Source organism: Polypterus senegalus, chromosome 1, assembly GCF_016835505.1.
Source record: "Polypterus senegalus isolate Bchr_013 chromosome 1, ASM1683550v1, whole genome shotgun sequence".
In the NCBI taxonomy this organism is placed as follows: domain Eukaryota; kingdom Metazoa; phylum Chordata; class Cladistia; order Polypteriformes; family Polypteridae; genus Polypterus; species Polypterus senegalus.
Window position 1 is genome coordinate 138,437,214 of NC_053154.1, and position 25,448 is coordinate 138,462,661.

The 25,448-nt window shown below is 36.4% G+C and overlaps 1 protein-coding gene across 4 annotated transcripts in view; it reads right to left on the bottom strand.

Annotated features, from left to right (window-relative positions):
- LOC120532652 (inactive N-acetylated-alpha-linked acidic dipeptidase-like protein 2) overlaps window positions 1-24,892 on the bottom strand; it is a 2,009,486-nt gene extending 1,984,594 nt beyond the window's left edge. For 2 of the 4 annotated variants that reach the window (XM_039758865.1, XM_039758875.1), the window contains exon 1: window positions 24,830-24,892. The gene's annotated coding sequence lies outside the window, so the exon portion shown is untranslated. Of the gene's footprint in view, window positions 1-24,333; window positions 24,354-24,829 lie in introns of those variants that run through there. The other 2 variants (XM_039758892.1, XM_039758881.1) reach the window with 2 other exon arrangements.
- Window positions 24,893-25,448: the final 556 nt, after the last annotated feature.

Sequence of the window (25,448 nt, forward strand, 5' to 3'; positions counted from 1 at the left end):
ATACTGTATATACAACATATACAAATCTACATATATATATATATATCTACATATATATATATTAGGGGTGGGACTCGATTAAAAAAATTAATCCAATTAATTAGAGGCTGTGTAAGAATTAATCTTGATTAATCGTATGTAATCGCACGTAAATTTGCCCCAAATCGCAAATGTTTTTTTTTTAATTTAAAAGCGGTTTTAGTGGGCGACAGAATCAAATAATAGACATGGACATGAATATTGTAAACTGAAGCTGTTTTAATTTCTGAAAAAAGCTTTTAAACTGCATTTGAATTCAAAACAGAAACAAAAATATCATCCCTGGTTAAAATTGGGCAGACTTAAAAATAAAGTGGTAGTTTAAGTACTTTAAGTACATTTTCAGAATAGTATTGTCTTTAAATAATAATAACCAAAATTTCAACATAAAGTGCAGTTTTCTTCTTAAAAAAATAAGTCAGAAACATAAAAGGTAATTTGACCAGCTTACTCTTTAAACTCTGAGTAACATTAGCCAAAATTATTTTGTACATTAGGCTAAAACAGTGTGATCATTGAACATTTTGTAATTAGATGTATTTAGAATTACTAACGGTCACGGAAGTCCAATGATCCCCAGTAAGAGCCACAAAGTCCGCTTTCTGTAATGCATCTAATTTTGCTTGCTTTTCAGTGTGCACAAAACCATGCTTTTATCAAGGCTTATTTCGGGTAGTCGAAATGATCAGTCGTAGGAACGCGCTTTATTCCGACTCTAACATTTTTGTAGCTGTGATGTGTGCATCAGTGTAATGGATGTACCAGGAAATCATGCATTGACAAAAGTTCCGTTTGCTTGGAATTGAAAGTGTGATTAAATGCGTTATTTTTAGCGTTATGGAGTACATGCATCGAAGCTTCTCAGCTGTGCTTGTGCTAAGAAAGGGAAAATTTTAAAAATAGCGTAACATGATTCTGCGTTAACCTAATATTTTTCATACGTCCCAAACCAAGGAGATCGAAGGTAAAATGAATCGGGTAGCGCGTACATAGTCAGTACACCCCCTCTCGGGAATCGAACCTCGAATGTCGGCGTTAGAGGCGAAGACTCTACAATTGTGCCACAGCGTGTGGCTTGTCTATGCTAAAGTATGTATTGTAGATCGGGATATATATATATACATTTATATATATACCCGTGTACCGCAGTGGAGAAGTAGAAGTTATGAAAAAGAAAAGGGAACATTTTAAAAATAGCGTAACATGATTGTCAATATACAGTAATTGTTTTGTGAGTGTTATTGAATGTTGCTGTCATCAAGGATTTGATTATCATTATTTCTTTCAATCAGGCTCGTATTTGTAGGATGTGTTCAAGTTACATTCCGTGTTTGTCAATCGTTGTAAAGATAAGAGGTTTCATTCATCGATTAGTTCCTTACTGCATCAATAAACAGCTCGTCTTCCTTTTTATCTGTGATGTGACAAACTGCATGCACGGGTTTTTTTACACTGTCTTCCTTTAGCAGGACATTCACTTTTTCCACCGTGTGCTTTGTTTCCGCAGTAGCTGCACTTATGAATATGATTCTATGTATAAGGCGCTTCATATTTTTTGCTGCCTTCTCAATTGTGTAATTCGGTTTTGTTCAGCACTCTTTGGAACTGTTGCTTTTGTCTGCGCATTCGTCAGTTCACGTGAGCCAGCTTGGTGTTCTTGCATCGAAGGTTCCCAGCTGTACTGGTGCCATCTCGTGTAATGTCAGCTAAGACCCGGCACTTAAAAGTTTCTCTCGCAGTTTCAATGAGTTTGTGCCAAACACCACCCTGACCATCTCATCTTCCTCTGCATAAGCACAGTCCTTCACCCGTGAACATTTACCGGCAGTGTTTGTATTGGATTGCCGCTGATGGGCGGCCTTATATGGGCAGGCACTAAATTACAAGCGCTAGTGGCAGCCTGTCTATGAACTTAATTTAATATAAACTTACGGTTACGCCGTGCTTTGTTTCCGCAGTAGCTGTACTTATGAATATGCTTGTATGCATCATTTGCTTCATAATGTTTTTCTGCCTTCTCAATTGTGAAATGGCGTTTTGTGCTCATCGCTGTTTGGAGTTCTTCCTTGTTCTCTACGTACTTACGTAGGAGGCGTGATGATGTCACACGAAACTCCGCCCCCCACGGCCATCTCCAACTCAAGACTCCATTACATTATATGGGGAAAAATAGCTTCCAGTTATGACCCTTATGCGTAGAATTTCTAAATGAAACCTGCCCAACTTTTGTAAGTAAGCTGTAAGGAATAAGCCTGCCAAATTTCAGCCTTCTACCTACACGGGAAGTTGGAGAATTAGTGATGAGTGAGTGAGTGAGTGAGTGAGTGAGTGAGTGAGTGAGTGAGTGAGTGAGTGAGTGAGGGCTTTGCCTTTTATTAGTATAGATTATTACTCATTATTACTCGAACGCAATCTGTTTATGTTTTAATTACAGTTATAGATGTTTGTGGTTAATTCCTTCTTTTTTTTTTTTCTTTTTCTCTTATCTAATTATTTTTTCTCTACCCTGTTCAACACTGTTCAACACCATACCCTTGGTTTATTGTTATGGCTATTATTGCATTAAGACTTATTATGCTTATTCTTTCTAACACCATTCCCCGGGTTTATTATCCGGGTGTATTATCTTAATACATTAAGATTGCTGAAGATTATACATATTTTAAGTTCATAGTTTGTTAATGATTAAATTTTAGGCATATGGTATTTAGACTATATTGGTAATACATATCTCTATTTTTTAATCATAAAACACTGCTGCGTGGGGGCTTGTTTTGCTTTGGACGTGTTCTATCTCGGGGTATGTCAGAGGACCGGGACTGTGTGAAGTGGGATCTAACCTCACGTGGGGAGGCAAAATGAGAGGGTGGGGGATTCAGGGAGGGAGAGAAACAGAACAGGCCATATCTATACCTAATCTATCCTTTTAATCTTTATTACTACCAACATAATAATAAGCTGCATGGCAATAACTCTTGGGGAAATACGAAATTAAGGCTGAAGCTGTCTCACTTCCAGTTAAGACTATAAAATGACATCAAAATTTCAGAATCAATGTCTCCATGATGGGACTGTTAACTTTGTGAGCTGGAATGTTAAAGGCCTGAATCACGATTTAAAGAGAAAGAAAGTACTCTCTCACCTAAAAGGTTTAAACGCTAAAATAGTATTTTTACAGGAGACCCATTTACTAAGCAAGGATCAGTTCTAGCTGCAAAAGGACTGGACTGGCCAAATGTTCCATTCTAGCTTTACAAAGAAAACTAGAGGTGTGGGAATTCTCATACATAGAACAGTCTCATTTGTAGCATCAGATGTAGTATTGGATCCTGAAGGGAGATATGTGATGGTCATGGGAGACTTATCTAACTGTAAAATGATTTTGATAAATGCTTATGCACCTAATGTTGATGATAAGGAATTTATACAAAATTTATTTGCATCCATTCCCAATTTGAACACTCATAAAATTATAATGGCTGGGGACTTTAATTGTGTTTTAAATCCACTCTTAGATAGGACTTCTACCACAGGGGGGACAACATCTAACACTGCAAAGATAATTACAAAGTTTATAACTGATCACAACTTATCAGACCCCTGGAGGTTTTTAAACCCAAACTCAAGAACATATTCTTTCTACTCACCAGTACATCATTGCTACTCAAGAATTGATTATTTCTTTATAGATAATAATTTCTTTCCTTTGATTAAATCTTGCAAATACGATGCTATTGTTATTTCTGACCATGCACCTCTGATCTTGGAGCTAAAGTTACTATGCCCCACACATTCACCTCGCAGATGGCGTCTAAACCCACTTCTATTAGCAGTGAGAATTGTACAGAATTTATATCCAAACAAATCAGTTTCATCCTAGAGACAAATACATCCTCAGAGATTTCTGCAGGAATACTCTGGGAATAACTCTTAAGGCCTTCTTAGGAGGAAAGATTATCTCATATCTTTCCCACAGAAATAAATTAGAAACCAAGAAAGTAGCAGAGCTAAAAAGCGAAATTACTAGAATAGATGAGGAACATGCCAGGCTTCCAAGCGAGGCTCTACATAGGAAAAGGCAGGCTGTGTATTCAGAACTAAACCTTTGACAACTAAAGAAACTGAACAACTAATTTATAAATCCAGACATCATTACTATGAACATGGAGAGAAAGCTAATAAGCTTTTAGCTCAACAAATTCACAAGCAAGAAGTCCGCATAGCGCAATCCCAGTAATCACCAACACGAACGGAGACAAAATCATCGAACACAAAAATATAATGCATACATTCAGAGACTACTATAAATCCTTATATTCTACTGAGTTTAAAGAAGACAATACACAATCTAGTGCATTTCTGGATACATTACAGATACCACAAATAGACACTTTTAGTGCGGAGGAAGTCAAACCTCTGGCGTTATCAGAATTACTAGATGCTATAAAGGCACTTCAAGGTGGGAAAGCAGCAGGCCCTAATGGCTACCCTGCAGAATTTTATAAGACATTCTCCGCTCAGCTAGCTCCCTTCCTGTTATCAACATTTACAGAAGCCAGAGACAATCAAACTCTTCCTCAAACTTTTCGCATTAATCACCGTTTTTCCAAAACAAAATAAGGACTTATTACAATGTGCATCATACAGACCAATTTCACTTTTGAATAATGATCTATACTAATAAAAGGCAAAGCCCTCACTCACTCACTCACTCACTCACTCACTCATCACTAATTCTCCAACTTCCCGTGTGGGTGGAAGGCTGAAATTTGGCAGGTTCATTCCTTACAGCTTCCTTACAAAAGTTGGGCAGGTTTTATATCGAAATTCTACGCGTAATGGTCATAACTGGAAGCAGTTTTTCTCCATTTACTGTAATGGAGATGAGCTTCAAGCCGTGGGGCGGAGTTTCGTGTGACATCATCACGCCTCCCACGTAATCACGCAGTACATAGAAAACCAGGAAAACCTCAAAAAGCGCTGAAGAAAACATGCATTATATAATTGAGAAGGCAGCGAAACAATAAGAAGCGAGCGAGTGACATATACAACCATATTCATGAGTTCTGCTACTTGAAACAAAGCACGATGTAAACCTACACTTTAAATTAAGTTCATAGACAGGCTGCCGCTGGCGTTTGTAATTTAGTGCCTGCCCATATAAGGCCGTCCGTCAGCGGAAATCCAATAGCAAACTCCCACTAAATATTCACGGGTGAAGGACTGTGCTTATGGAGAGGAAGATGAGATGGTCAGGGTGGTGTTTGACACAAACTCAGCGAAACTGCGAGAGAAAGTTTTAAGTGCCAGGACTAAGGTAACATTAAATACAGCCATGGACATAGTACGAGATGGCACCAGCACAGCTGGGAACCTTGATGCATGTACACGAGCGGCTCCGTGAACTGGCGCGTGCACAGATAAAAGCAACAGTTCCAAAAGGCTGAACAAAACCGAATTACACAATTGAAAGGCAGCAAAAATATGAAGGTCTGATACATATAAGCATATTCATAAATCCAACTACTGCGGAAACAAAGCACCGTTGAAAAAGTCAATGTCCGCTAAAGGAAGACAGTGTAAAAAACCGTGCATGCAGTGTGTCAGGTCTCAGATAAAGAAGAAGGCGAGCTGTTTATTGATGCAGTAAGAACGAATCGATGAATGAAACCTGTCATCTTTACAGCGATTGACAAACACGGAATGTAACTTGAACACAACACATCCTACAAATACGAACCTGATTGAAAGAAATAATGATAATCAAATCCTTGATGACAGCAACACTCAGTAACACTCACAAAACAAATACTGTATATTGACAGTCATGTTACGTTATTTTTAAAATGTTCCCTTTTCTTTTCTAGCTTTTTAACACACTACTTCTCGCTGCGATACGCGGGTATATATATATATATATATATATATATATCCCGATCTACATACTCGAATAATGGATACTTTATTAGCCATCAATGATTGTTTTGGTAAAGCCATACTCAGTGTATTCATTAGATGAGCGGTAAAAAGTAAGAGCGAGGGAGGATGACTTATTGAGGCATGCAGGCTGTAGTCTTGCGTCAACTCTATCTGAATTGCGATCACATTTGAAAAATATATCTTTTCAAGTTCTATTTAGTCCATATGTGTCAAACTCAAGGGCAGCGGGCCACATCCGGCCCGTGTAATTATATCCGACCCGAGATCATTTTATATACTGTATTATTGTTATTAAAGCCGGGTATATGAAGCGCTGGTAACACAATAAACTACAGATCCCATAATGCAGCGCTTCAGCTGCCTTGCGAACACTTACCGTTAATCAAGTCTACCTTATGATGCTGCAAGTTATTGCGAAGATAGCTCACACGATGCTGAAGAGAAAAGATGATTCTGAAAATAGAGCCTTTAAAACCGATGGGAGGCTGAGTATATGTTTACTGAACCCGTGTGTCTCATTTGTGGAGCTAATGTGGCTGTAATTACAGAATTTAATCTAAGGCGGCACTATGAGACAAAACATCAGGGTAACCTGAATGCAATGCAGAAGATACAGAAAGCAGATAATTAAATAAGAATCTGACACTTCAGCGGACGTTTTACCGTGCACAATCACAAAGTGATTTCAAGTGAAGCTGCTTTTATGGGAGACACAAATGCACCAGTGCAATTGCCCCACTTTCCCTGTTGCCAAGTAATGTTAAACCAAGTCGTCACTACGGTGTTCCCAAATCGCACTTTGCTGATAAACTGGCGCACTGAGTTTGCACGGCGCTTTGGTGACTTTGAAGAACAAAAAGTCCGTCTACATGCGGCTCGAACCTTGTGCATGTTTGGTAGCACATATCTGTGTGAGAAGCTCTTCTCAGTGATAAAGACTAACAAAACAGCACACAGGAGTCGCCTCACTGATGAGCACCTGCAATCCATCCTGAGAATCTCCACAACACAGAACCTCACACAAACAGAAACGAACCTGTGGCCAAAAAAAGATGCCAGGCGTCCAGCTCTAAAATGACATATGAGCAAAGACAACTGAATGATTTGATTTGTTATTGCTGAAAGGAACACATTTTATTTATATTTCCAGGTTTTGTTATGCAGCATGTTCATATTTGAATTTGTATAATTTTGACAGGATATATTTTTATGGAGAGCAAAATCTTTTGGGATATTTAAAATCTAAGTTTATTTTTATATAAAATTACATAAGAGTAAAGAAATTTGAATGTTTGTTCTTTTAACGTTTACTTTATTTCTAACTTGTATAATTTAGACAGGATATATTTTTATGGAGAGCAAAATATTATAAGTTGTTTAAGGTTTGAGTTGATTTATTCACGAATAATATTCCTGTCTGTTTTTACCATTCCTACCAAAGATATTTCTGTCGACTAAATAAAAATTCCTTCTATTTAAAATTTAAATAGAACTTGAACAAATCGATAGTTCATAATATCCACGCAGACTTACGTAAGAGCGGAGTCATCCGTTTTAACAAGCAGCGTATTGCACTGATACTGAAATAGCTGTGTGTGTATATATGTAGATATGTATGTATATGTATATATATGTTTATATATGTGTGTGTGTATGTATGTATATATATATATATATGTATTTGTGTGTATATATGTGTGTGTATGTATATATGTATGTGTGTATGTATTTATGTGTGTGTGTATATGTATGTGTATATATGTAGATATATATATATGTATGTATGTATGTATGTGTATATGTATAGACTAGCAAAATACCCGCGCTTTGCAGCGGAGAAGTAGTGTGTTAAAGAAGCAATGAAAAAGAAAAGGAAACATTTTGAAAATAATGTAACATGATTGTCAATGTAATTGTTTTGTCACTGTTGTGAGTGATGAGTGTTGTTGTCATATATATATATATATATATATATACATATATATACATATACATATATATACATATATATAAATATAAATATAAATATAAATATATATATATATATATATATATATATACACACACACACAAACATATATATATACATATCTATACATATACACATATATACATACATATATATATCTACATATATACACATACAGCTATTTCGTATCAGTGCAATACGCTGCTTGTTAAAACGGATAACTCCCGCTCTTACGTGCAAGTCTGCGTGGATATTATGAACTATCGTATTTGTTCAAGTTCTATTTAAATTTTAAATAGAAGGAATTTTTATTTAGTCGACAGAAATATCTTTGGTAGGAATGGTAAAAACAGACGGGAATATTATTCCTGAATAAATCAACTCAAACCTTAAATAACTTATAATATTTTGCTCTCCATAAAAATATATCCTGTCTAAATTATACAAGTTAGAAATAAAGTAAACATTAAAAGAACAAACATTCAAATTTCTTTACTCTTATGTAATTTTATATAAAAAATAAACTTAGATTTTAAATATCCCAAAAGATTTTGCTCTCCAAAAAAATATATCCTGTCAAAATTATACAAATTCAAATATGAACATGCTGCATAACAAAACCTGGAAATATAAATAAAATGTATTCCTTTCAGCAATAACAAATCAAATCATTCAGTTGTCTTTGCTCATATGTCATTTTAGAGCTGGACGCCTGGCATCTTTTTTTGGCCACAAGTTCGTTTCTGTTTGGTGTGAGGTTCTGTGTTGTGGAGATTCTCAGGATGCATTGCAGGTGCTCATCAGTGAGGCGACTCCTGTGTGCTGTTTTGTTAGTCTTTATCACTGAGAAGAGCTTCTCACACAGATATGTGCTGCCAAACATGCACAAGGTTCGAGCCGCATGTAGACGGACTTTTTTTGTTCTTCAAAGTCACCAAAGCGCCCGTGCAAACTCAGTGCGCTCAGTTTATCAGCAAAGTGCGTATTTGGGAACACCGTAGTGACGACTTGGTTCAAGATTACTTGGCAACAGGGAAAGTAGGGCAAGTTGCACTGGTGCATTTGTGTCTCCCATAAAAGTAGCTTCACTTGAAATCACTTCACAGCTGAAGCGCTGCATTAAGGGATCTGTAGTTTATTGTGGTACCAGCGCTTCATATACCCGGGCCATTAATAACAATAATACAGTATATAAAATGATCTCGGGGCGGATATAATTACGCTGGGTGGATGTGGCCCGTGGCCCTTGAGTTTGACAAATATGGACTAAATAGAACTTGAAAAGATATATTTTTGAAATGTGATCGCTAATTCAGATAGAGTTAGCACTACAGCCTGCATCCTCCCCTCGCTCTTACTTTTTTACCGTTCATCTAATGAATACACTGAGTATGGCTTTACCAAAACAATCGTTGATGGCGAATAAAGTATCCATTATTCGAATATGTAGATCGGGATATATATATACATATATATATATATATACCCGCGTATCACAGCGGAGAAGTAGTGTGTTAAAAAAGCTAGAAAAGAAAAGGGAACATTTTAAAAATAACGTAACATGACTGTCAATATACAGTATTTGTTTTGTGAGTGTTACTGAGTGTTGCTGTCATCAAGGATTTGATTATCATTATTTCTTTCAATCAGGCTCGTATTTGTAGGATGTGTTGTGTTCAAGTTACATTCCGTGTTTGTCAATCGTTGTAAAGATGACAGGTTTCTTTCATCGATTCGTTTCTTACTGCATCAATAAACAGCTCGTCTTTTCTTTATCTGAGACCTGACACACTGCATGCGGGTTTTTTATACTGTCTTCCTTTAGCGGGACATTGACTTTTTCCACCGTGTGCTTTGTTTCCACAGTAGCTGCATTTATGTGTGCTTTGTTTCCGAAGTAGCAGAACTCATGAATATGGTTGTATATGTCACTCGCTCGCTTCTTATTGTTTCGCTGCCTTCTCAATTATATAATGCATGTTTTCTTGGCGCTTTTTGAGGTCTTCCTGGTTTTCTATGTACTGCGTGATTACGTGGGGCGTGATGATGTCACACGAAACTCCGCCCCCACGGCGTTGAAGCTCATCTCCATTACAGTAAATGGAGAAAAACTGCTTCCAGTTATGACCATTCTGGCGTAGAATTTCGATATAAAACCTGCCCAACTTTTGTAAAGGAAGCTGTAAGGAATGAACCTGCCAAATTTCAGCCTTCCACCCACACGGGAAGTTGGAGAATTAGTGATGAGTCAGTGAGTGAGTCAGTGAGTGAGTGAGTGAGGGCTTTGCCTTTTATTAGTATAGATATGTATATATATATGTTTATGTGTGTGTGTGTAAATATATATATATATATATATATATATATATATGTAGGGCTGGGCGATTTTTTCGATTAATTGAATTTCGTTTTAAGGCGATTTATTTTTTATTAAATCGAGGTATAGCGATTTTTTAATAAAAAATTAGATACATTGTAATTGCACCTATGGCAGAATAATTAAGAGGCTTTTCCGACTCGAACACATGATGGCGCACCTAATTAACCTCTCACCTGTGAGTACAGTGCTCTATGAAGGAACGTAATAGGCTAAAGAAATAATATCATAGAGATGGACGGCTCTTCCGTCAGGATGACCTTGTGCCAAAGAAAGGTAGTAACGTTTCCTCTGTGGTTTGGAAATGGTTGGATTCGAGAGTTCAGGCGTCGAACAAACTTTTGTCAAATGCAAAATATGCAGAAAGTCAGTTTCAACCGGCAGTGGCAGCAGCACTAATTTATTCCAACATTTGCGACAAAGGCACCAAGCTGAATGGGAAGAATGCTCAAAGTTAAGAGATGAAAACAAGCCAAATCCAAGTGCAAAAAGTCCACCTAAAATTGCAAAACGTTCCATACGACAAAAAGGCGCCCCGATGGAAAGAAATGACAGATGCTGTGGCGTTTCATATCGCTAAGGACATGGTTCCCATATACACCATCGAAAAGCCAGGGTTCATAAAAATGCTACACACTGCTGATCCAAGATACAAGTTGCCGAGCGCAAATATTTCAAAGGCGTAGCTATTCCCCGAATGTACACTGAAAAAAAAGTAACGGAGCAGCTTGAAAGGGCATCTTTTTTCTCTACGACGACTGACCTGTGGAATAGTCGTACTCTTCAGCCTTACATGAGCCTTACAGCCCATTATGTTGACGCAGAATGGAAACTGCGAAGTTTTTGCCTTCAGACATGTTATTTTCCTGACGATCACACTGGGGAAATAATTGGTCATGGGCTTAAAGATCGCTGGCGTCTTGGAAGCTTGTGGAGGATCGACAGGTGTGCGTGACCACTGACAGTGGAGCGAACATGAACAAAGCAATGAAGATGAACGACTGGACCCATCTTCAGTGCTTTGGACATCGTCTTTACAATGCCATTGGTAAGTATGATTAATAATTCAAGCATTAAAATCGCAGTTATTCAGATGTTATTTCATTAATAGCTGAAATGATGATGATGATTATTATTGTTTTGCTTTTGTAATAACAGTGCCAATCACTTAACATGAGTTTGTTGGTTATAGATTCATATTCTGCAGTTATGAAGGAGAAAGCTCTTTACAATATTTCTGTCAAAGTACAATGAACTGCTATTTCAAATCTTTTTTTTTGTTTGTTTTTTGTTTACTGTTGAAAATTTGCATAACTTTTTGAGTTGACTGATGTAATGTTTACATTGGTTAAAATGGTTATTTTCTTACTATATATTCAGAAGTATTTAATGTTTAATTCAAATTGCACAATATTTACTTTCATATTTCATTCAAATCTTCTGCAAAGATATTTAACTTATGAATTTGTTTTACATTTATTTACACCTTGTTGACCAATTTATGTATGGCATGGCCATTAAAAATACAATGTTCCTTAACCAGATGGTTTTTCAAGTTACTTATAAAGAGAATGTTACTTAAGTCATGTTGTTGTAATGTTTTAAGTTGACTAGTTACACAATAAAAAAAATCGAAATCGTGAATCGGTCAAACTTTATGAAAAAACCTAGATTTTTTTTTTTTGCCTTATCGCCCAGCCCTATATATATGACAACAACACTCATCACTCACAACAGTGACAAAACAATTACATTGACAATCATGTTACGTTATTTTCAAAATGTTTCCTTTTCTTTTTCATTGCTTCTTTAACACACTACTTCTCCGCTGCTTGAAGCGCTTGGGTATTTTGCTAGTGTTAAAATACTCTCAAAAATCATAGCTAGAAAGATGGAGAAAGTGCTTCCTTTGGTAATATCACAAGATCAAACTGGATTTATCAAGGGCCGACACTTATCTTCAAATCTTCAATGCCTGTTTAATGTAATATACTCACCAACTAAATCAAACACCCCAGAAATATTATTATCATTGGATGCAGAAAAAGCATTTGACATGATTGAATGGAAATACCTTTTTACTACATTGGAGAAATTTGTGTTTGGCCCGAACATTTCTGCATGTATCAAATTACTGTATACCAATCCAGAAGTTTCAGTTTGTATCAACAGCATTTGTTCAGACTACTTTAAACTAGAACATGGTACCAGACAAGGTTGTCCCTTGCTACCGCTACTGTTTGCAATCGCCATTGAATCACTGGCATTACACTGTTGAAATACTGATCAGATAAAGGGGATTATCAGAGAAGGACTGGAACAGAAAATCTCTCTATATGCACATGATATGATACTTTATATATCAGACCCACAAAATTCTGTGCCTGCAGTCTTAACAGCACTCACAGAATTTCAAAAGATCTCTGGTCTCAGAATTAATCTGAATAAAAGTGTACTCTTTCCAATGAATTCTCAAGTATATAATGTTAGATACCTTTTATCATTGCAGAACAGTTTAAATACCTAGGGGTAAACATCACAAGTAAATATAAAGCACTTTATCAACAAAATTTAGCCGTCTGCATGGAAAAAATTAAGCAAGACTTGCATAGATGGTCAACCCTTCATCTCACTCTAGCTGGAAGAATTAACACTGTTAAGATGAATATTCTTCCTAAGATCTTTTTTATTTCAAAATATCCCAATATACATCAATAAATTATTTTTTAAGCAATTAGATTCAACAATAAACTCATTTATTTGGAACTCAAAACATCCACGTATCCAAAAAGCGACCCTACAAAGACAAAAGGCAGAAAGTGGCATGGTTCTACATAACTTCCAGTTTTATTACTGGGCAGCAAAAATACAAGCTATAAAAACCTGGACACAAATAGAAGAACATACACAGGCTTGGTCCGCAATAGAAGTAAAATCCTGCAGTACCTCTTTATATTCCCTGCTGTGTGCCCCAATTAATGCAAGTTATAAGTTATCATTTTAAGATGGAGAAGCTTTTATCTGTGGCACCTCTGCAAGCGAACCACCTCTTTCAACCTTCGCAAACATATGCATTTTTAATATCTGGAAAAAATTTGGGATTAACTTGCTTAGAGATCTTTATATAGACAACGTCTTTGCATCCTATGAACAATTACATTCCAAATTTTACATTCCAGCTACACATTTCTTTCACTATTAGGAACTTCGCTAAACAGAACCTTCCTGATTTTCCTCATCTTGCACCCTCATACATGCTGGAAAAAATATTGCTTAATTTCAAGGACTCAGACACCATCTCTGCAATATATAAAATCATTTTACAGTCCCTCCCTTTTAAAGATCCAAGAGGACACTGGGAAAAAGATCTCTCAATTAATTTATCAGAAAAGGAGTGGAAAGTAGCAATGCAGAGAATTCACTCGAGCTCCATATGCGCAAAGCATACAATTATTCAACTCAAAATTATATATCGAGCACATCTGTCTCGTCTAAAACTCTCCAAAATGTTTCCAGGGCAAGATCCAACCTGCGAACGATGCAATCAAGTCCCAGCCTTACTGGGTCACATGTTCTGGGCCTGTACTAAATTAACATCATTCTGGACCAAAATTTTTAATTACCTTTCAGACAGCCTGGGTCTCGCAATCCCTCCTAACCCATTAACAGCTGTGTTTGGGGTTCTCCCAGATTGGTTTAAAGCGGAAAAGGACAAACAAACTGTGATTGCATTCACTACACTTTTGGCACGCAGACTTATTCTGCTAACCTGGAAGAATCCAAACTCTCCTCTTTTAAGTCAGTGGGAAACCGATGTTATATACTATTTGAAATTGGAAAAAATCAAATACTCAGTTAGAGGATCTGTACAGATTTTTTTCAAAACATGGCAGGATCTAATCAGTAATATTTTAAAATAAGTTCTTAAAGCACAGAGGAAGCAATTATTTCTGTATTTCTTTTTCTTCTCCATTCATCTCTATTGGCTTATCAAACTTATTAATTTAGGCATGTTTACAAGCCTTAAATTTTACTCCGTTTGCCTTGTTCTCTCTCTCAGGGGTGGCGGTCGACTTGTTCCCAATACTACTTTTTGTAAAAATTGATTGATTTCTATGGAATGATTGCAATAAAATTAATAAATTTTTTTTAAAAAAATGCCCAATGAAAAGACCCCTATTTCCATTTTTTGCAGGACTGTCTCCAGCAACTTAATTTCAGTCTTGTGATCATTTTCATTACATTGCTTTAAAAATATAACCCTCCCCACACACCTTTTATAGCAACTCATTTCCCTTTAAGGACAATTTTGATATTTTAAAGCAACTCTTTCATTTAGGATCATGATACAATAATAATACCTTCAATCTGATGTATTTTAAGAATAAGCACCTGAATTACACATCAGTTTTCATCGTCAATTTATTTCATGTGTAAATTCACATGAATTTGTTTAGATAAAGATTTCATCCAATGTGTATAATAGCCTACGTTGTTCTAAATGTAGAGCTCTAGAACCACTCTTTTTCCATTTGCTACTAGTGACTGTAATAAAACAAAACAAAAAAAATCTACATTTACCAGATGACTGCAGTCTTTTTATCTCAGTTGAATCACCATGGAGCAATGAGGATGTGTCCTTGATTTGCTTTCACTGTGGATGGAGTGGCTTAAAAATCCAATTAAAGTGTAACAAAATTGATTTTTTTTGCTACAAGATGGTATTGAAATGCTTTTGAATGTCAACAGCTAAAAAGAATCACCCACTGTTTAATATATTATATAAACTAGGGGGCGTTGCCCCCTGCTCGCTTCGCTCACCAACCCCCGTTTTTGTTTTTCCGGATACACACTTTTAAGATTTTTTTTCTTTGAAGCTATTTCATTAATTTCATTTTTATTTTAGAACTTCTGTAAAAACAATATTTAGAATCTTTCGAGTTCCAACGTGCTGAATCTTTGTAATGAGGTCAGTAAGACACGTGTTTAATGACTTTGTACCATAATTCAGGATAGCTTTCTGTTTGGAATTTCTGCACAAACAAAACAATCTGCATCATCAGCAGTTAATAATTGTTTTTTTTTTTACAATATTTTTTTTATTACAATAAAAATGAAGTAACCAATAAATGCATGTGAGGTAAACTCCGTTTTTTGAAATTGTCTTGACTTAGTCTTCAAAGCCTTCGATCTCTATTCGCCTTTTCGTTATTTCTCCGAGTAATAATTTCTGTTTCTTTGCGCTAATGCAATGTTTTCTTTCTTTTTTTTGACACTGTCATTTTGTTCTGTTTTCATATTCTGTATCTTGCTCTGCATGTGTTTCACGCCTACTTTTTTTTTGAGTCTTGTGATTTCCAATTTTCATTATCTCTAACCTGCTCTGCATGCGTTTGGCCCCCTTATTTTTGAACCTTTTTATGACGTTTTACTTTGTTTTATACATTTTTATTTCTGACCTCGCTTTATCCTGCTTTTTTTTAATGACACCTGGGGCCTCATGTATAAACAGTGCGTACTCACAGAAATGTTGCGTAAGAACGTTTCCACGTTCAAATCACAATGTATAAAACCTAAACTTGGATTAAAGCCACGCACATTTCCACGGTACCTCATACCCTGTCATATGCAAGTTCTCCACACGGTTTTGCAGACTGCCGGCACCCAGCATCAAAGCCGATCCTGTGTAGTTACCCTTTCTTTCTTAGATCCACATTCCTGATGCAGCTTTATAAATACACTGAAACTAACTGCATATTGTTTATTAGTGTAATGCATCTGATTGTAATTAATCTGTAATAATATAATGGTCCAGGGAATAGCCATAGTATTCCAAATACCATAACTGCTTTAGCGTTGTTACTCTCACTGCACCTTCTTCTTCTTTTAGCTGCTCCCGTTAAGGGTTGCCACACCAGATCATCTTTTTCCATATTACTCTCACTGCACCATTCGGAGTATTTATATCACTGTATCTGAGTGGGGAATCACAGCAGCAGCTGATCGGAAAGAGAATTATCGGTATACAGCATCAAGCACATGCTGCCTCATCCACGGCAAAACGTTTCAAAGCCCTTCCTGTATGGACCTCGCGGTTCAGAAACAGTTTCATCCCAAGAACTATAAACACACTCAATCAAGTGCTCCTTGTAGAACTGTTTGTACATATAAGTACAATTACCCCACTGTAAACTTGCACTGCAGTTATAATATTGCACAACCTGCGCAACTTTATAAAGCGTATTTTTACATATGATGACGATATAATTTTTAAGATGAAATGCAGCAAAATATGTTGATTATATTATACAGATAAAACTTTAACTTCATTTAAATAATCTCTATTGTTAATAATTAAAAGTGAGGACACAGTGGCGCAGCGCTAGCAAGTTCACATATTATTCCTGCCTCACGCTGTATATTTGCTGAGGCTGGCGCGACACTGGAAGGATAGACAGATAGAATAATTAAACACGTACAATGAAGATATTTCAATGTTCTTTAAAAGTTTTTAAGAATCGTCGTTGTAAGCTTACAGATGGCTTAACGTCTATTACAGAGCTGATTGTGTGGCAATTGGGTATTTGGGGAAAGAAAAGTAAGGACAGGAATTGGAGGTTAGTACGTTTGAAAGAGACAGTACTGCTACAATAAATTATTTCACCAAAGGTCGCGCATGGCGCAGCAGCATCTTGTGTGAGACATGAACAATCACTGCGCCACCGTGTTCCCATGTTTAATTACATGCTTTCATTCCAATCATCATGAAAATGATATCACTTATACATCTCAGTATTTTAATTATTCAGAGAGCTGTAATATCACAAATGTAATGGATTCTGTGTCCTGTCGGAGTAAGAGAAAGAACGGAAGCACATAGTGATTCACACACATAGAGCACATACAAAACAAAGCATTTAATATGCTACTTTAGTTACGATGGGATTTGAGAAACTAGTAAATTAAATGATTTTAGGATGAAGTTTATGATGTTCTACTTTAATGACAAAATAAACTATGTGATTAAAGTGGAAATTTCGAGATTAAAGTTTAAACATTTCATGCTTTTTTCCCATTGTGTGCCTATTTTTTTTTTTTTTCTGTACCCTAATAAGCTTTCATATGACACTCAGACGGTGGGCTACAACTTGCCTTTTCACGGCGACTTTGATATGTGACTTCTTTTTTTATTTAGGGCACTGTGCGACTTTGTGAACTTGAGCTTTCAAGTTTCTCCAACACACTATGTCACTCGATCAACTTCCTTCTGTTGATTATACCACTGTTTAAATCAACAAATAGTATGTTTTTCCTTTGCCTCCACTTGGTATTCGCTGAAATTCTTATATTTTTCCCCCATGTTTTTCCCATTGTCTTTTCACAGAACGCTGAACTTAAGGGCGATTTATATTGAATTGCATATTCAAAGAGGTGTAATTGTGGGAGGAATTGGGGCGGGACAACAGGCGCTTGCACGTGTGTTACTTTTCACACTGACCGGGATTTATGTAACGGAAGAACGTGGAAGTTGGAGTACGCACAGATTCCTGCATTGGAATTTTCTGTGCGTAAGCACATTTCAGGCTTTTGTGCTTACGTCATGTTATAGTGTGAATTCTACGCACAGCGTTATGCATGAGGCCCCTGGTCTGTGGTGATTATTTTCCCTTTTTCGAGTAATAATTTCCATTTGTTTACGCTCTTGAGATCTTTACTTTCTTTTTTTATACTTTCTAGTTTTCCTACTTTCATATTCTTTAACTTTCTCCACATGTGTATCACGCCAATTTTTTTTTTTGAGCCTTTCAAATTTCACTGTTTTCATAATCTCTAACCTGCTCTGCATGTGTATAGCGCCAACGTCCAGATTGGACGTGCTTTTTTTTCAATTCCACTTGTTCCGGGCTTATAATTACTTTCCTTATTTTCTGAATTTGCACCTAGATTATTCTTTTTCTTTTTTGTCTCTTCAATGCTTTTGCGTCTCTTTTCTCCATGCTGCTTTCTTCTTCGCTTAGTCTACGTTTCATTTATAACGTATTGTCCTTATACGCTTTATATGCGCTGAGAGACCTGGATCTGTGTGTACTCAACGCCAAAACACGACTGAGTGTGTTGCTGGCTGCCCTTGCTCTTATTTAATGGTAAGTAGGGCGTGTCTTGCAAAAATCTCATGTTCTACGTCATCGCAAGACAGCCCTGGGTCAATCTCTTGGCACAAAATCTCATGTTTAAGGTACCCGCGAGATACTCCATGGCCAATCTCTCTAGTTTCGCGAGTCTTTTAAGTGCCTTCCATGATCTTAACGTGAAGATCATGTATTGTCGCCCTACTGTTTCTCTCCAGGATTTTTTTTTATAACAGAGAGATATATGAACATGTATGGATTATACAGCATTATATTTTGAGAAATTTGTAATAACCAGTAGTAATTCTGTCCTAAATAAAAAGGGAAAACTATTTTTCCATACTACTCTACTCTGCTATGGAGAGCCAGTGTCACTATGAGTTTGGCACATGAAACTTATAGATAAGGTGCCAGCCCCAAACAATGCCCACTCGCACAGGGTCAATTTGGAATCACCAGTCAACCTAACCAGAACATCTTTGGAAATGTGAGAGGAAAACCAGAGTACCTGGAGTATACCCCACACAGACCCAAGAAAAAAAAATATGAAAACCTGACACAAAAAACAACCAGTCATAAGATTAAAACTCAGGAGACTGGGTTCATGATTGTCCAGAGATATCAAATTTGCCATCACGAGACCCTAAACACACAATAACCTTTACATGAAATGCTTATATACTATACCTAATCTGAACTAGGTAAAATGCATACCTTGGTAAAAGAGATAAAAGCATGGTAATAACTTTATTAACAACTTTACAGTCCTGTATCCTTTACTCTTCACTCTGTACACTTCTGACTACAAATTGATTTTTGCCATACCAAACAGCCTCTATGTCTGGTCACTATTCACACTATAAGGAGTGGATGTAGAGGTGGTCCATTCCTACAAGTACTTAGGGGTCCACATTAATGATAAGTTGGACAGGTATTGGAACATAGTGGAACTATGTAAGAAAGGGCAGAGCAGGCTATTTTTCCTTAGGAGTCTGCATTTTTTAATGTGAAAAGAAACAACCTTCACATCTTCTATACCTCTATGATGGCCAGTGCACTTTTCAATGCTGTGGTGTGCTGGGCTGATTACAATACTTCAGGAGAGGCCCACTGAATCAAGAAGCTAATTAAAAGGACAAGCTCAGTTATAGTACTCACTCTGGACCCGCTGAAGGTAATACCAAAGGAGAGAATTTAAACTAAACTGAGTGCCATTATGAATAATGCTGCACTTCCTCTCTCTGACACACTAATACTGAGTACTTTCAGCAAATAGTTTATTCAGCAGAAGTGTGTCAAGAAACACTACTGGCGGTTCTTTATACCAAAAACAATATGTCTGCACAATGTATTCCTTTTTTCCTTTGGAAAAAACATAGTCCAGATTCATGCAGGTCAAGCTAATTAAGGTTTCTTAATTGAAAGCTGTATGTGCATGTGTTGATGTTTGTTTCAGACAGGACAAGAATATGTCTTGTATTCACTGCTGTCAGGAAAGCCCTTGACACCCTACAACCTACAACTGCACTGACTACAAAAAAAAGGGCTGTACATACGATCTCAATAACAATATTTGGTGATTTACACAAAAAACAAAGAGCCTAAAATGTCTTCAGAAACTGTCCCAGTATTTAAGTATTTTTACCAGACATTAAAATAAAAATGTCTTTGTATAAATTAGTCTATATTTTACTATCTGAAATCTGCTTTAAATTGTACCGTAGGTCAATAATAACCCTTTGAAATTTTGCTTTGTGGTGTATGCATCAAATTTATTATCATGTACTAATTTATCGGCACCAGTAGGATTCTCTGAAGAGCCATTTAATTTAGCACGCTTTCACCACCTGTGCCAGGATAAAGAACAGTGTTTCTCTGCATGACATGAACCAACCTGAAGCCACATTCACAGCTTCATTCCATTAGTGAAGTCTTTTGTCAAGCAGTTACAGAGCACATTCTGCTTTTCTAGAAGTCTATTGAATCAAATGATGTATATTACCAAAAGTAAATAAAACAGTGTTTTCCACAAAATAAATAAATACAATGTATTCAAATATAGTCGCACAATAGATATACACATATTACACATATCACAGAACAACTATAATATACATGACATACAATTCTGAAACTAGCTTAACCCAATTCAGGGTTTTAAGAATATTACAATTATGAAATATTATTAAACATAAAATAAAAACATAAAATAAATTATTTATTTTATATAATTAAATCTAACTATTTTCTTTTAAATCATATTACTATAATTATATTGAATACATAAAATTATATATTAAACATTTAATGCAGCCTTTTCATAGGTCTACATTACTGTGCTTGTATAATGGGCCTGAGCAATAACTGAGGGGCATTTTTATGTTCTCACCATGATTTCTTGGGACTATTCCCCTCAGTGCTCCAGTTTTCTTAACAACTCACAAAGACTTGAATGAGAGGTCAACCGGTGACATTAAATTCATCCAGGACAAGTGTGTATGCTCTCTGGTTTGAAACTGAATGAATACTGTAATACACTGCATATATATTGCACAGTATGCACACATACACCCTATACTACAAATCTTTAGATAAAGTATACTGGACAAATATAAATGGATGTATAGTTATTTTATAAATATAGTGTAAAATCCATACTAGAGCTTGTGACTTTGCAAAGACAGGCCATACTTTGGGGCTATAATAATGAGCTAAACACTTTTCTTTAAGCAAGGAAGTACTGTCACTCTGCTTGAAAGCATGACCACGCGGGTGATGCAGCCATTTCATTCTTTAACTTGAACCCAATAAATTGCTGTTACTGGCCAGTATCTGGAGCTCTAGGACCATCCCTTGTTATTTGGGACAGCTCTTCATTCTTTGCCGATGCAAGGTTATAGTGAGAAAATGCTCTCTTCTTTCTAGGTCTGTATGTTTGACAAGTCAGCCAGCCTCTTTTGAGAGGTAAAGGCAATGCTATTATTAGTGATCTTTAAATATTTGAAATATTTTATTGCAGTTGGTACCAAGTCTGTAAATACTCCAAATTTAAACTGTAGTAGCACCCTATTTTGAACTGTTGCATTATTTCCTACTACTATTTAGTGACTTTAAATTTCCCAATTTTGTTATCAGAGATTCTGTCATTTGAGTCTATGTTATTTCTTTTCAATGTCAAGGATCAATGTCAGGGACATGTCACAGACTGTGTATTGCCTGACACTTGATTCAAGTTACTTCCCCACCTCGAACGCTTACCTCAATGAGACCTGAACAATTTCAGTACCATTTCTGTGTAACTTATAAAATCAAAGACAGTGCCTAAACTTTTCTAAACTGCATAATCACATATGTTCATATAACTGATTAGGAAGAAGAACACTGTAGACTTCAGCTTAAAATATTTTTATTGTGCTTGGCTGTCAGTCTTTGTGAAGTTTAGAAGTATGTTTAGCATTATATGTCACAGAATAATATTAAGCAATAAAAAATTATTTTGTAGGGTAAGAAAACATAGAACCCCCATGACCCTGTATTAGGATATAGCAGGTTGGATAATGGATGGGTAGATGGAAAACATACAACATCAACACACCAAGTCATTATTTCTACTACTGCATTAACATGGCTTGTGTTTGCATAGGATCTCCATGCTTCACACAGCATGTGGTGCAAGCCACATTGCAGCTTTAGAACTCCAATTATACTAAGGCACAGTAACCTTACAATGAATGTATATATCATCTATTTGGAGTGTATAGCATATAGAAAATTAATATATAAGTGCTATACATATTAAGTTAAAGTAAATAATTTCAACAGAATCCTAATACACTATATGTTCTATTTAATAAGGCTATGGAAGTCCAAGAGAAAACAAGAAAAAAAGTCATGTAATCATTGCCAAGATGGCAACCTGAAACCGGGCTGATGACAACACAAGCTACAAATGTTATGAAAAAGAGCTACCTACAACATAGACACACAAATCAAATCTCGCCATGTTAAATATAACATGTCTTTTTATCCATCCATCATTAAAAAAAAATTCCATAATGAATCCATAATGACACTATGTTCCTGTTACTCATCCTGATCCTACTAAATGTCATTATGTTGCTACATTGAAATATTCAGTTAGTTTGGTAAGCTTTCAGATTAATTACTTTTTGCAAAACAGTGTACTCAATTCCAAATGAACAGTCAATCGCAATTAAAATGATGTGTTCAAATCATATTCACTTTTGCAATACATTACAAAAATTCAGCCCTCAGGCATTGAAAATTTAGGGAAATTCTAAGGACAAAATGTGATGCATGCACCACTTGCACAGCACTGGACCTATCAACACGAAACAATGAATGTTCATATAAATCAACAAAGAATTTAAACACTGGGTGTGGGGTAACTTCAATGTAAAACTAAAAGTCTATGTGCACACAATAAACATCCTAGTCTCATGTATAAACATTTGGTAAATAAGTTATGATTTTCACAAATAAAGCAATAGACATTAGACTAGCTCCAAAAAAGTTGGTTTTAAGTTACTATTTAATATTTTGCCTGCCAGAAGCAGCAGGGTCGGTAAATGCTATATCAGCTACATATATTAAATCCCAAAGAAGTGCAGGGCAGGTTAATTGGCAATCTCACACTGACCCTGCATGAACAGGAGTTAGGGTTGTGTGTGAGTCGGTCCTGCAATGGACTGGCACGTTCCCTAGGGATGTTTCTTGACTTGCACCCAGTGACTCTGGAAAAGGCTCTGGACCCCATTACCCTGAACTGGATTAAACAAGTTTCAGAATAGCATGTCATATTAAAACACCCAATTCAATAAACAAGCCAGCAAAAATATACTAAACAGACAACAAAACAGCTTTTATTTCTTCTTCATGTGTCTAATAAATTAAGAAATATTTTAGATAATTGTTCCTGCACTCAGCAATACAATTACAGTTATTGCATGTTAAGTGACTTGGTCTATTTATTTTGGAGCTAATTAATATCCTTGTGCTTTAAAGTCCAATGACCCAATATGCTCCTACAAAGGGAATTATATTTTCGATGTTTGGTACACTTTTAAAGGTAGGAGCGGAATGTCAGCCTCGGTTCAGAGCCCCTGGAGCAATATTCGGGTATAGTTAAACTCTTCAAAGCAAAAGACAACATGTGCAATAAAAAAAGACTAAACTGCCACTGTTACTATAAACCATGACGTTCAAGCTATTACATCTTTCTAAGCTATACATAAGATAGTGCGTGTTAAAGAGCATATACAGAAGTAGAAGTAGTAAATCTCTGACAAAACAAACTGGATCGTAATTTCATTTAGATGGATGTTGTTCCTTCGTTTTAACTGCACAATACTGCAACTTAAAGCAAATCAACCAACACAAGTTATCAAACAATGAACGATAATATTTGATATTAAGTTTCTATTATTATTGCTATTATTTCCCAAATTCTATGACAGTCATACTATCGTCTCTTGCTTTCTGAAGAGCTGAGATCGCCATTAAACACACTGTATAAATGAACGTATTGTTCAATTGTAAATACTTTCATAACATGCTAATGGGAAAGTTAGCATACAGTGTAAACATTGCATTTCTCAATAATACTACATTCGACTGTGAACTATTATGGTTTGATATATGACCAATGTGGTCACACGCAAAACTCGTACGTCGACCACGCAATCAAAATTTAAACCAGTTTTGTCAGAACTCCATCAATCTCCTGAGTCCGTTTATCCACGTGAAAGGTCGTGGAACCGGAGCCCATCCCGGCAGCAAGGGGGAACCAGCATCGCAGGAAATATTTCGAGAGCTCAAATTGTAACTACTCATATTAAGAGAAAACAAAATGCGATTACCCACGCATTCGTGACATCATTTCGGTTGTTAACCAGCCAAAGCAATCGTCCCTCTGGTGTTAACGTCATTTCGATAATCGACTCGCGCAGTTCCTTGCCAACTTGTTAACACGCTCACACACTGTACTACAAACTTTCTGTTTGCAATATGAAAGAAAGCGATTCCAGTCACCGTAGTTGAAGCGGAGCCGCCGCCGGGGCTGTAAGGTCACAAGCTTAACTTCGGGGCAGCCTAACAGCTTCGTTACGGAGGTGCACGACGAAAACATTGACAGAAAAGCGACATGCGACTTTAACGGATCGCATTACAAGATTTCTTAAGGCATATAGTTTCCCAAAATCGCAAAAAGCGAAAGTTTTAAGTTAGCTGAAGTTAACTGAGCGAACAGTCGGACAAACTGCCAACGACCACAGAATTTTATTTTTTTTACCACACTAGAACAGTACGTTGTCAAAACACATCTTAGCAAAAAGCCACCGTGAAAAGAATCCTTACCGTTTCGAGCTGCCGGACTCCCTCCATTCCAAGTGCTCACATTTCTTCCTGAATTCGCCCGAGTTCAAATTGACACACCCCGCTAATCCTTACTGCTCAGCCCCACATGGTTCACTTTTTCTTCTGCTCTTAGAGCGACACTTCAGCGCTGCTTCCCCGATCGGGCCCATTCTTTGTAAGAGCGCTGTACAAAATATTCAAGTTCAAGGTTGATGGTTTTCAAAGGTACAGTATATAATAGTTAAATAAGTTGGCACTTTCTCATAATTACGGCATACTATTTTTTCTTTTTCTTTTGTCTTTGCGTTACGTCCATTGCATGGTTGCATACTTTAAGTAATTACTCCGTTAAGCTCCAGCACCAGTCGAACTGATAAAAAAAGTGTCACAAATAAAAGGTAAATGAGTGATTTTTGAGGCCCGCTAACGTTCTTTGTCAGTATAATGTATGCAAGTTCCACCAGTGTGAATTTAGTTTTCCATCCACATGATCCCGAGTATATGAATTGAGAGAAAGCTGTAACTGAGTGGAGTTTTATGCAGGACTGTTTTCCTGCATTGCACCCTGCACATATACACAAAAGAGTGAATCTAAATTGGATTTGGTGGGCCTGAAAAT